At 38.2% G+C, this 12,841-nt stretch overlaps 1 long non-coding RNA gene across 1 annotated transcript; it reads left to right on the plus strand.

Annotated features, from left to right (window-relative positions):
- The first annotated feature begins 5,408 nt into the window (after nt 1-5,408).
- Nucleotides 5,409-8,275, plus strand: LOC124642067. Its single transcript, XR_006985732.1, has 2 exons — nt 5,409-6,367; nt 7,841-8,275. It is a non-coding gene; the product is annotated as an uncharacterized LOC124642067 (long non-coding RNA).
- Nucleotides 8,276-12,841: the final 4,566 nt, after the last annotated feature.

Below are 12,841 nucleotides of genomic sequence, written 5' to 3' on the forward strand. Positions count from 1 at the left end.
GTAGCGGCTTCGTAGAGACATCTCATCACTTGGATGTATCGCCAATCTACTTGACAACGCTGCAGGGACTCCAGAACAGACCAGATTTCAACCGAGTCAAAGGCCTTCTCATAGTCCACAAATGCTAGACACAGGGGCTGATTATACTCTTCGGTCTTCTGTATAATCTGCCGCACTGTGTGGATGTGGTCTATGGTGCCGTATCCGCTCCGAAACCCAGCCTGCTCCGGTGGTTGGAATTCGTCGAGTCTTCGCGCAAGTCGGTTCGTGATCACTCTTGTGAACAGCTTATAGACGTGGCTTAGGAGGGAAATGGGTCGATAGTTCTTCAACTGGGTTTTGTCTCCCTTTTTGAAGAACAGGACGACAACACTCCTACTCCACGCCTCTGGAGTTCTCCCTTCAAACAGGACGGCATTAAAAAGCTTCTGGAGCTCCCCCAGTACGGGCTGTCCTCCTGCTTTTAATAGCTCTGTTGTAATGCCATCCTCGCCAGGGGCTTTTCCATTTTTGAGCTGTCTCAGAGCGATCTCGATTTCGCCACTGCTGACTTCTGGCAGGTCTTCGGTGAAATGGCGTGTTAATGTGGCTCTAGAATCCTCATTTCCGGGATCAGATCGGGATGCATGCGATGCGTATAACCGGCCATAGAAATTTTCCACTTCCGAAAGGACTGCCGGCACCGAAGAAACGACTTCTCCGCTTGCTGTGGTCAGCTTCGTCAAGTGGCTTCTTCCAAGAGATTGTACGAAGACCTTTGACCCCCGATTCAGCTCAATTGCTCTTTCAATGGCAAGAGTATTGCAGCACCGGAGGTCGCGTCGTACGTGCTTGTTGATCTCTTGGTTTAGAGCTCGCTTAGCTGACGAAGTGACAGGCGCGTTTTCACGTCGTTTCTTCATAAGTCCTAATGTCTCTTCCGAAAGCTTTGATTTCTTGCTCTTACGCTGCATGTTACAGAATCTCGAACCTTCCTCCCTGAGGATCCGAACCACAAATTCGTGGTTCTGGTTAACGTCTGTTGTGGTTTCCACGGCGGCAAATTGGTTCTCCAAATGTGACTGGAACGTTTCAGATCCTGTCATGGTTTGGAGCAGTGTTGGTCGGAGCCTGGCCTTCATCAGACGGAAACGTTCGGCCTTGAAGTTGATATTCAGAGAGCCTCGGACAAGTCGGTGATCGCTCCCGGTATTAAACCTATTGATCACGGAGACGTCTCTGAATATGTGCTTCTTGTTCGTCATGATGAAGTCAATCTCATTTTTAGTCATAGTGTCGGGGCTTTGCCACGTCCACTTCCTTTGGGGCCGCTTTTTGAAAAAGGAGTTCATCAAAAAGAGCCCATCGCGTTCGAGGAAGTTGACGAGCATTTGCCCCCTATGATTCCTGCTTCCAAATCCATGGGATCCTACTGCCGATTCGCCGCAAATCTGTACTCCCACTTTAGCGTTAAAGTCCCCCATGACAACGGTGTAATGGGTCTTTGTAATGAAGTGGAGGGCCCTTGATATATCATCAAACATATCCTCCACTTCATCGTCTGAATGTGTCGAGGTCGGTGCGTACACTTGCACTACCTTGAGGCTATACCTATCGGTGAGCTTTATGATAAGGTACGCTACCCTGTTCGACACACTAGACACCTCCACAACGTTATCAGCTAGGGACTTATTAACCAGAAACCCAACGCCACCTTGGGATTGTTGGTCTCCCTCTCGGAAGTACATTAGGTGACCTGATTCGAGGGTTATGGTGTCCTCCCCCTCTCTTCGAACTTCACATAACCCTAATATGTGCCACCTAATCTTCCCAAGTTCCACTTCGAGTTGCGCCAGATGCGAGTCAAGCCGTAGCGTGCGGCCGTTGTACGTCGCAAGAGTCAGTTTAGTTTGGTGGCCTCCCGTAACCCGGAGATTCTTCGCACCCCCTGTCCCACCGTAACCACGGTCGCCACCGTGACCGGGAATAGCGGGACTGCCGGGAACTAGGGGCCGTGGCTTTTTTGTGCTGCTCATGAAGGTATTTAGCCTACTGCTATCACGCTGGCCAGACGGGTTGATAGAGGGTTTTTTTCCGAGTTTTCCTTCTCTCACACTGGTGTTCGGTGCATTCTTTACTCCATTAGTCGACTTCTACGACACCCACTGGAAGAAGGGGTAGCGACATACGTATTCTTAAGCCGTCGCTACACGGCCACAGTGTAGATAACCATTATTATTTACTGTATGTGAACCAAGATGGGAAAATTTTAATCGCATTAACCAAGGCCTTTTAAAGAGGATGTGTGAATAAATTAGATTTGCCAATGATACGTAACTCAATTAATTTTGACTGTTTGAAATATTACAAACGGTTTTAATTAAATTTTTAGTCAAGGATATGGGAACAGTAGTGTACACGTGCTTGACTGTGTAATTAGAAGGCAATGTAATGAGGAAGGAAAAAAATAAGGAGGTCCAAAATAAACAGCTAGGCGTATGTTTGACGGTAAAAACAGACCTAATGATGGAGACAGTATTTACATTTACTAAGACGTATCGTTTGCTTTAACCTTTATTGCCTTTAACCTTTTATCGTTTGGATTTCACCCTCTTATTATTCCAAAAGGCTTATAAGTTACTAGGTCTGTTCCATCGTGTCGCCTGTTTTCTGATTCAATCTTACCATACGCACTTGAATAATATTGTTTCTGTGTTCTTCTATAGATTGGAATAACTCTGTGATAAAGATATTAATTATGTCAGCATTCTAACAATTTAAAAAAGAAGCAAATAGATCGTAACTTTTGAATATGAGTCGACAGGATTATATTTTATTTGATAGAGTTTACAGAATATTAAAAAAAACATTGGTACAATTGTACACTGTTGAAATATTTCACGTACTGTAGCACTCATACCATTAAAACCACAACGCAACACTGCGTAAAGGCTTTTATAAAGGCACATAAAGTACTTCGAGAGACGAGTTCTATCACATAAAGCCCCAGCCTAATTGTGCCGTCTGCCAATTTTACAACTCCCTTGAGATCTAGACAGGCAGTTATACTCAGTTCGACAATCTCATTCGTTTCATTATTGAATCAAAGCTTCAACGTTCCAAACCTTGCTCTATTTTCATTTAAATTCACAAAAGCATGTCCTATTATAAAATAAATTAAGATTGTTCTACAATCATTCGAATGTTCGCAGAGGTCTTAATTCTGACTTCGTTTTGAAAGGAAAGTTTCAATGACAAAGAGTTTCTAGTAGTCTTAGCTGTTTGCTGACTTTCGAAGAGCCTTAAATCCAAGCTCTATTGAGTCTTTTGAGTTTATTTTTGCTACTAGTTCAGAGCTATCTAAAAAAGTCGAAAGGTATAAAAAGCTTTAGCTGGAATCCTAATACTGTAGAAAGGTTTTTCCGTATCAAGATGTTTTTCTACTTCTTTAGGGTTAACATTTTACTTAGCATAACATTACGCTTTTAGTCCAAAGAGTTCTACGACATTATATCAACAAACTCATTGGACATCTCTATCATCATCATTTAGCATATAAATGGACAAAATCCCGGACCATGTCTTGAAGATATAGTTGGTGACAACTAGGTATCACAATTAACAAACCATGCCTGAATTTTGATCGAATTTTAGCAAACTGGCTAACTTAAAAAAAGTGACCGCAGCTTTCCTTTCAACTCAACACTTTTGTTTGCAGTTTGGTTAAAAAAAAAAGCAGTTTAATTTGCTATCAAACGGTTTGCTGACAACAATACTGGAACGCTGTGCGATTGGTTAGTCGCGCCGTTTATGCGACGCAAATCCAATTTCGTTTTGTGTAGAAACCAATCACAATAGCTGTACTGGGACCTATAGTCTTACTTGTACTATAGATTCGTTTGTAACAACGTTTATGATGTTGGCTTGCTGAATGACCATATTTGCTTTCCCGTTTGAAATTTAAAGATCTTCATTTTTGGATCCAGCATAATGACTACCAAGTTTGCTCTTGGTTATGGCACAAATCGTTAGCTGTCTTCTGAAAAATAAGTATTTTTTGCCTTTGATTTTTATATGGTAGTTATGGATATAAAACTGTTTTTTAATAATCGTGGATTTAATATTAATTTTGAGAACCCACTGAAAGGCATATGACTAACTTAGAGGATATAACTTTCTAGCAGATTACAAAAAATAAAAACTCACATAAAGATTCCAAAGAATTTTCAATTTTCGCCTTCATATTACTGAACTCCTTATCAAATTATATTCCGATTCAATAAAATTATGCAAATGACGGCTTACCTTTTACGTTTATTACTGCACCAAATGCGAAGTGACTACAAAAGGTAGGGAGTAGTAGTAAAATTTAAATATGCACACGTTTGCCCTTAGTTCGAGAGTACTTTAGTGAGCCACGTGTAAGCTTTTGTGGGTCAGGTGCAGAAAATGGAAGGTAGGCTAACTTTCTAACAATAATATAGATTTTTCGGAAGTTGTACATTAGCTGTTCTTGCGGTTTCACTCGAGTCCTTAGAGAACCCAGGGTCCGTTGCTTATCTCCTTGTTTAGGCTTTAGATTATTTGTTTTCCTACATAATTTGATTCACTAATTTTGACGTAAATGCGTTACTTTCGCATTAGTCAGGATTGTTAATATGTTAACTTTTTTGCCTATCCTTTTCTACTGCTGAGCAAAGGCCAGAGTTCTACCGTTTTTGGTCGGAAATAAGGAAACTACAATTTATAGAACATAAAACAATTGTGGTATATTTCTTTCCACTATTTGAAGACAAGGCTGCCGATGACAGAATCTCGTTTATCCGGGTTCTTGATTTTGAAGTAATCGCCTCACAAGATTTGATCTTAACCTCTTGAGTTGTTCTAAAAATGGCTGATTCGTACAAAAAAAAAACCTTAAAACCTTGTTACGTAATGTCTCAAATTAAAGCTACAAAAATATTCAAGCTTCTTATTTTTTCATTATCCCCAAATTCGCGAAGGACCATCAAAAAAATATATCGAAAAAATATTAAACCCAAACCTATTACAATTTTTCATCTAATAATATCGAATTCCGTGCGAACGCGTGGTTACAAATTCCGTTATCGATCGCAAACAACTCAAGGTCATTATCTGGACGTCACTTGGCAGGTTGTCTTGGCATCTTGCCAGAGGCTGCTATGGACCGCATTGGCAACGCGCAACAGGGGAGGGTTAAAATCGTATCATCCCAAATGTAGTGTTATTTTTATGAGGGGGATTCGTTCAAGGTCAAGGGCACCGATTTGACCTTTGGAAGTCAAGTGCGGTATCAGGTAATATTATTTTTGTTCGCCTCTGACCGTCGTTAGGGAAAGAGAATGGCGGCATTAAGTTGGAACTTATTATTTTTATGTGTTTACAATGCCTCACAGACAGGGTTTTAGTCAAAGCGAATAGTCTTCTTATAAGCTTTTAATCATAGTTAAAATAATTAGTTACAATAAACAATAAATTAAAATACAATTTCTTCCTTCATGACATTTTTCTAGTGACAGCTTTAAAACAAAAGTGCAGAACAAAAGAACAAAGAAGAAAAAAGTAAAAAAAGGTTTCATTTTCTGTCCATGAAGTTTTGACGTTTAACATCCTCCCCCCCCTTGGGGACATGTTCCCCAAAGAGCTCATGGGAATCTAGTAGGGCTAGTCGAGAGACGGGCCTATGAATGACGCCGTTCTCTGTCTTGACGTCGACTACCCTGCAAACACCGTCAGTTCCTGGATAGAGCTTCTGAATGCGGCCCATAAGCCATTTCAAGGGTGGTAGCTGGTCGTCCAACACGAAGACTAAGTCGCCGACACGAACTGGCTGCTGTTCTCGCTGCCATTTTACACGCTGCTGTAGAGTGGCTAGATAGTCCTTTGCCCAACGAGACCAGAAGTGTTGCTGTAGGCGCTCAATAAGTTGGTACCGGTTGATACCAATCTTCTCAGTCACGGGTGATGGCTGCGAGGTTAACGGTCTACCCACAAGAAAGTGCCCAGGAGTAAGTGCGGAAAGATCGGATGGATCAGCTGACATTGCAGTAATGGGACGCGAATTCATAAGAGCCTCAATTGGTGCAAAGAGTGTAGATAACTCGAAGGTTAAACTAGAATTACCCGCTATTCGTTTTAAATGGAATTTGGCCGTTTTGACTCCGGCCTCCTAGATTCCCCCGAAATGCGGTGCATATGCGGATGAGAGTTTAAATTGTATGCCTGCTCCGCCCGCGTAGTCGCTAATCAACCGCTCATTTTCTCTGAACAGCCTTTTCAGTTCGTTATTAGCACCTACAAAGTTTTTAAGTTTTCTCTCTGTGACACCTTAGCTAATAGTTCCAGTGAATTGTTCAACTCAGAACAAGTAAGTACACCATTAAGTTTAGTACTCAGCCTATTACTGTTGTTTATACATTTAGTACATAAGCAAATATCCTTTGTAGTTTATATAGTTCGGAGTTAATTTTGAAATGGTACAACGTAAGTTGTAATAGTTTGGATATTTAAACTTATTTTTATTTCAGGCAAGGTAGAAGAAGTAGCTTTAAGTTGGGTTCATTCATCTTCAGGCTTGGTCAGAAATGAAGGACCATGCCACCAAAGAGTATTATTATAGAGAAGCCGTGGTCGAATGCCCCTGGACGCCATATCAGCAGGATTTTACTCAGATGATACATGACGCCAAGTAGTTACATCAGATAATTCTCGAATTTGTTCAATACGGTTACTTACATAAGTTTTAAGAGTTCTAGGTGCAGTTTTTAACTACCCTAGAACTATAGTTGAATCTGTGGAAATACTGAGCGTGAAATACTAAGGTTTAAAGAATGAAGGACTTTGGAATATAGTTTAGCACTAAGTAAAGCACCTAAATTGTTATTTGACTTTAGATAAATACATGCACCATATGCTTCTTGTGAAGCATCAGAAAAGCAATAGACCTATATATAAATAGGAGAACTACAGAAAATGTATCTAGGTATCTGAGTGAAATATTCAGATTCTTTATAGAATTCTTTCCATGACCTTTTAATATCAGTTGGGATTTCATTACCCCAGTCGATTTTAAGTAACCAAAGTTTCTGTAATAAGATTTTATGTAAAATGGTGCAAGCAAATAAGGGACCTAAGTGATCAAGTATTCGGCATGAATTTGATAATATAGAGCGTTTCGTTGTTTTAGGAGTAGATTTAGTTTCAACTGAATAGTGCAAAATGTCAGGGCTAGGTGACCATTTCAATCCTAAAACAGAAGATTCTTTACTGAAGTCCTGAGATAAGCCAGTAGTAGTTAATTCGTCATAGTCTGATCCAGTGTATAGATCATCTGCATGACAGTCATGCCTAATCGTATTAGCAACAGTTTCATTAGAACTCTCGGATGCGAGCTGCACAAAACACCTTGTGCTCAAGTTAGAATGAGTAGTAATAGAAGGAGTAGATCTCACACCGGTCGGGCCTGAAACGAGCCAACCCAGTTTAGATTTTTGTAGTGTAGGTTTATTTTTTCCTAATTTAATTTGTTTAGAATCAACAATTTCCCAGTAAACATCAGCACCTAGCAGTATGTCTATTTCAGAGGGTATATAGTAGGTAGGATCTGCTAGGTTTATAGATTTAGGAAAGTTCAAATCAGAGGAGTCAATAAAGGAATTAGGCAATGTGCCAGTAATCTGAGGCACAACAAGACATTTTACATTAGTCTGAAATAAGTTAATCCGCGATTTAAGTTTTATGTTACACATTTTATTAGTATTAGTCACTTTATTATTTATACCAGCAATTGATATGTTTGTATTGGAACAAGACAAGTTCATTTTTCTCTGCAATCTTTCAGTAATGAATGAAGACTGACTTCCATTGTCTAAGAGAGCTTTAACCGTATAATTCTCAGAAGATCGACTGTCAATTATATTGACTTGAGCAGTGCATAGCAGGATCTGCCCAGGTTTTGCCACAGAGTGTGACACAGGATTAAACAAAGCAATAGTAGAAGTTACCTGGGAAGAACTAGCTTCTTGAGGAGGTGACATTGCAGAAGTCTTGTCAACAGATGAGTTTGCCTTGTCAGTGTTAGACCGTGATCTATGTAGCAATAAATTGTGCTTTTTATTGCAGAATTTGCAAAAGTGATGATTACAGTGAGTGGAGAAATGACCAGGACGCAGACAATTATGACAAAGCTTATGCTTGGAAATTTCATTAAATCTAGCATCTACAGACATATTCTTAAACTTTTCACATTTATATAGTAAATGATCTTGTGAACATACAACACATTTTTTATTATCATTTATGTTAGAAGAAACAAGTGACTTGGTTTGTTTAATATCTTTAGAATAATATTGTTTATCAGATTTATTAGTATTAGTAGTGTATTGCACGGTTTCTAAAACGTCAGCACGGTCTCTTAAAAAGGTATAGAATTCCTCAATTGTTGGAGCAGTGGTAATAGTATTCCTATGTTCCTCCCACTTGCGACTTGTGGCGCCATCTAGTTTTGATGCCATGATGTATACAAGTAAAATATCCCAGCGGGATTCAGGATCATTTAAAGAAGACAGGGCTCTAATATTTTTAGAGTAATAATCTATCATGTAACGCAAAGATTTGTAATTTTCTTTAGTTATATTGTCGAAATTCAAAATAGCTTTTAGATGGTTATTAGTTATTATCCTTTTATTATCGAAGCGTTCAGTCAATATAGTCCACGCTAATTTATAGTTGGTAGCCGTGAAATCAATGGACTTAATTACATTAGACGCTCCTGACACTAATGAAGAACGAAGGTAATGAAACTTATTTATTTCAGAAATACTGTCATTATTGTTAATTAATGAATCAAAAGTGTCTCTGAATTCCATCCACTTCAAGTAGTCTCCATCAAAGGTAGGCAACTGAATGGTAGGCAATTTAATATTGTGACTATAGTGGCTATCCTGTTTATTACTTTGAGAGTTGGCTAAAGAATTATAGTTCGTATTTCCAGTAGGGCTAAGATCTTCGATTAACAATTGAGCTTTAGCAATATTAGAACAAAAGTCACTTTCTATCAAGTCATGTTCTTCCAACTGTGTGGGATCTAATTCTTCAATTTTAGTTTTTAATTCATCAAACTGTGTGAACAATTCTTTAAATTTTGTTAGTTTTATCTCGGTTTCAAGTATGATTTGTTTAGTAATGCTATCAGTTTCTATCAGTTTAACAGATTTTAAGTATTTATCAAATAAAGTTATTCTAGCCTTTATTGAACCCCGCTGCCGAATAAGAGCTTTTAATTCAGCAGACATAGTGGAAGCTTATAAGAACTGAACAGGCCGTCAAGAAATAAGTTATTCCAGTATTAGACACGGTATGTTAAGTTAAAGAAAGCAAAGCCAAACCGTGCTAGTCGCGCACAGGCAACGACTACGAACTTCAGTCAGCGACGCACGCGAGCAAAGCAGGTCACACAGCACAAGATACAGCAAGCATTTGCTGTAGCAAGCAAATAGAGATATCTAGCAGTAGCAGTGCATTCCACAGGAACCCAAGAAGCAGGTGTACACAGCGAATCTGGAAAATGCCAGGGTGCGTCCTTAAGCGAGATGCAAGTAGAAGAAGTTCAAAGTAGGAGGTTAAACTTTCGTTACATAGATTAAGTAGGTTGAGGCATTTCAATTAGAGGTTATCTGACTCCAAAGTTAATAGAACTAAGATTGGGCGTACTTCCCTATGGCCAAACCGCGTCACTCACTACCACATTCCGTTATGAGCATGATAACGGCTGAGTCCGGTATGGTCATCACGCCACGGCCGCCGCCGCCACGCCGCCAAGTCTTGAATTTCGGCCGCGATCACGTCGGGGTCACCAATGTTTACAATGCCTCACAGACAGGGTTTTAGTCAAAGCGAATAGTCTTCTTATAAGCTTTTAATCATAGTTAAAATAATTAGTTACAATAAACAATAAATTAAAATACAATTTCTTCCTTCATGACATTTTTCTAGTGACAGCTTTAAAACAAAAGTGCAGAACAAAAGAACAAAGAAGAAAAAAGTAAAAAAAGGTTTCATTTTCTGTCCATGAAGTTTTGACGTTTAACATATGATATTGTATGCTGATGTGGGAAAATAGGAAAGAATTGGTTGAGGGCTCTTAGTTATGGTAATTTGTGGAGGGCTGTTATTTTGAGAAGGCTTTTCTATAGCCATATTTTTATTGTCTTAATTGAGAGTCTCTTCGTTATCTTTCGAGACATTTTGTTTGCCAACATCTAAAGATAATACTGCAAACTATTTGGTATATTAGAAAACTCATTATTACGACTGAGATACAGAGACGATGTTTGTGTATTAAAGAAATATTTTCATTGTTCAAGAGCTCCCGTTTGTTTTTAGAAGTCATTAGTTCCCACTTGATGTCTCAGTCCATTGTGTGAGCTACCTACGCAATCCCTGTCAGACACAGCAGAGGTTGGCTAGGGGATGGGAAATCAATCTCGGTTATACGTTAGATAGGCGTCCACATTTTGATCTACAGTCGGATAAAAAGTATCGAATATATCTCTGTCTTTAATCTCCAACGGTTAAACCGTGTGAGTGTAGAAGCATTATAATAAAGAAACATACTTTTATTTATATTATACGGATGTTCTTGTGATTGTTACTTCAGTTATGTAATAGTTTTACTTATTTCTATCAGTCATAGGTTTAACTGGCAAAGTTAATTTAATGTATTTTTACCTAATTGTCCCTACAAGTTACACCACCGGTCACTTTTATCCTTATTTTGTACTATTTCAAGTAGCAGAAGAGCCTATTTGATTACTGAATAAAACAGACTAGATAAGTGCAAGCATTCAATCTTCAACTATGAAAAATTCCTTAGCAACTTCAGAACAACCATTTCTCAAGTTAAACAAATCTGTTAGTTCAAGTATGCCATAAAATGAAGTAAGAAACTTTACTACAAGTTGAAGGCTAGAAAAATACACGTATATATTCAGTAGAAGTACGTATATATATGTTGTATCGTTAATCGCACGTGTTTCAGTGAGATGTATAGCGCAATGCGTCGAATTTATTTATTTAGCTGCTCGGTGCAATGCGATTCGGCCATTTTGTAGAATTCTTGATGAGATACTTTTTCCTTTTATATTTTTGTTTTAAATTTATTAAGGAGCTGCTTCAAGTAATAGATATAAAAATATAATTTTGCGTTTTTCTTGAAATAAAATCGCTTTAATTGAAAAGTCACAATCACCTATACATATAACGGAATAGTAGTGAAAATACGTTTAAATTAATTTGTGGAGAAGATGATAGTAACATATTATGTTCTTCTAAATAATTTTGCTAACAAAACGTTATCAAAATATTCTTTTTAATAAGGCAGGCAATAAAATCTACAATCAATATTCCGCGAAATTATTTCATCACACGACTCCCTCGGGAAATTATGGAACATTTCACCCAGAAACAGATAAGCTCTTTTATGTAGCAAATGACGGTAGAACTGTTTTACTATTTCAGAATGCAAAAGACGAATTTCCCACTGCAATAAAATGCATTTACAGCGAAAAGTTTGCTCGTAATGCCTGCAAAAAGACGTCTTTGGAACGACTGGCGCAAACCTTAGGCAAACGGTTTGAATCGTTACGCTAAATGGCGTTTCGCCAGACTTCGCTTTCATTATAGCTTCAATGAGCTTGAAAAAATATAGAAATGTTGGGAAACTTGCAATTTCAGTGCAAATTATGTTCGGTTTGTCTATTTGCATCATGTAGCGAGCAGTTTTCAGATAGTTTTGTAACTTTGTTTGAAGTGCAAAGATTATCAAGTCCAAGTTTTCCGAGTTGCAGAGTTTGAGTTTACAAGATGTTAATAATCGTTTTCCTGATGTTTTAGACGTTTTCAATAAATGTTACAACAAGATGCGTTGGTATATCAAGAAGTATTGAAAGATGATGAAATTAAAAGCTACTTTAATCAAATAGGAGGAAAATATGATTTGAATGACGAACCGTAAGACGCGAAGAAAACACGACGTTGAATTTGATTTAACTTGCTGCTAACCCTACTTGTCCAAAACAGTCACGTCTGTTACTTATTTCCTCAAAAAGGGTTTCATGCCTACGCAATAAACTCCGACCCATCGTTTACCTACAAACAACACTAAACAACTTTGGCCCGTATCTTCCGTCTATTAGCAACTAAGCCGTTGCCACAACATTCCCTTACCGCCGTCCCCAAGGACCTTTAATTTACACCATCAGAATCAGGCCCATCACGAGATTAATCACGGAAAAAACATTTTATTCTTATCCCAAGGAACTTAAGAAAATCGTGGCAAGAAACTGTGTTTTCTGCCATTTTTCCTTATGAAATAAATAAAGATTTGTATGACAGTAATACCAAATGTATTGGGCACGTACTGTGGGGTGAAGCCTAAATATAAATACGAGAGAAATTACACTGGCTACGCAGCTGTTTGATAAAATGTTTCTTGAATTAGAAAACTGATGTTTTGTTACGTAAAGCCTGTTTTCTTTGTTATTGTTTGTGTGCCAAGTTTTTGATGAGAACTTGTAGGGTAGGATTATATTACAACTTGGTTTTATATTTAGGCTTAGCTAAGGATTTATTGGAATGTATTATAGTAATAAAGTATTTTCAATACGCTTTGCGCCTGTAATATTTTCCTTTAAGTTATTGAAGTAATGACAGTTATAGGGTGTCCCTAAAGGAAACAGAAGTATTTGTAAGAAGCATTTGATAAGATAGAGCAATCTGCATCGTGTAATCTATACTAATACGAGTATTATAAAGAGGAAAACTTTCTTTGTTTGTTTGTTTG

The sequence above is a fragment of the Helicoverpa zea genome, chromosome 23 (assembly GCF_022581195.2).
Source record: "Helicoverpa zea isolate HzStark_Cry1AcR chromosome 23, ilHelZeax1.1, whole genome shotgun sequence".
NCBI classification, from domain to species: domain Eukaryota; kingdom Metazoa; phylum Arthropoda; class Insecta; order Lepidoptera; family Noctuidae; genus Helicoverpa; species Helicoverpa zea.